We start from the raw sequence: 836 nt of genomic DNA on the forward strand, positions 1-836 counted from the left end.
CAAAGGATTCAAATCTGGGCTGTTGGGAGGCCAGAATTCTTTCGACCAAAACATGTCGACGTTGTCCGACAACCAATTTTGCACCAAATGACTTGTGCAGAACCTTCGTTGGACTTCTCCGACTCATGGTACTTTGCGATGACATCATACACAGTCGATCTCGGATACCCGAAGAACCGAATGATTTCTGTCGCCGAGCGCCCGGCGCGAACACTTTCGATAATCGCGGCTCTTCAGTTATACTCCGCATTTGGTTTCAACATTGCGACTGTTTCGAAGTTATGATGGTTTAGTACATGCGTCAAGCTATTTGAATGCCAATCGCGACATGTACCAGTGGTATTGAACGGAGGGAATTTCAACTTGAAATTTGTCCGGATTTTGGCGACGCACCCTGTATATGTGCTCCTGCAATTTCAGATGAGTAGGCATTTGTGACGCCTTGTGTACTTGGCGTCGCGCCGCTACCGCGTCGCTTGATAATATTTATGGTTCAAACTGGTTACAAATATGATGATCATGAAAAAAATGTTGTATGCAAAAAGATTGCTTACACCATGCACAAGTTAGGGTACAGCGGGGTAATTCGGATAGCGGGGCATTTTGGATAAAATTAAGGTTTCGGGCATGTTTATTAATTATGGGAAACGCCATATTGGCATTGTGAGGTTTAAAGGGTTACACCACCTTGACCGCCTAAAAATCAATTGGTAACTTTGGGAATTTTTTTTAGGAAAACAATAAAAGTAACAAAAAATTCGTTTTAAGGTTTTAATAATACAAGTCTTTAGAAGTAAAAAATATTTTATTTTTTATTTTTTAACAAAATGGCGACG

Source organism: Wasmannia auropunctata, unplaced genomic scaffold (assembly GCF_000956235.1).
Source record: "Wasmannia auropunctata unplaced genomic scaffold, wasmannia.A_1.0 LD336106.1, whole genome shotgun sequence".
Classification (NCBI taxonomy): domain Eukaryota; kingdom Metazoa; phylum Arthropoda; class Insecta; order Hymenoptera; family Formicidae; genus Wasmannia; species Wasmannia auropunctata.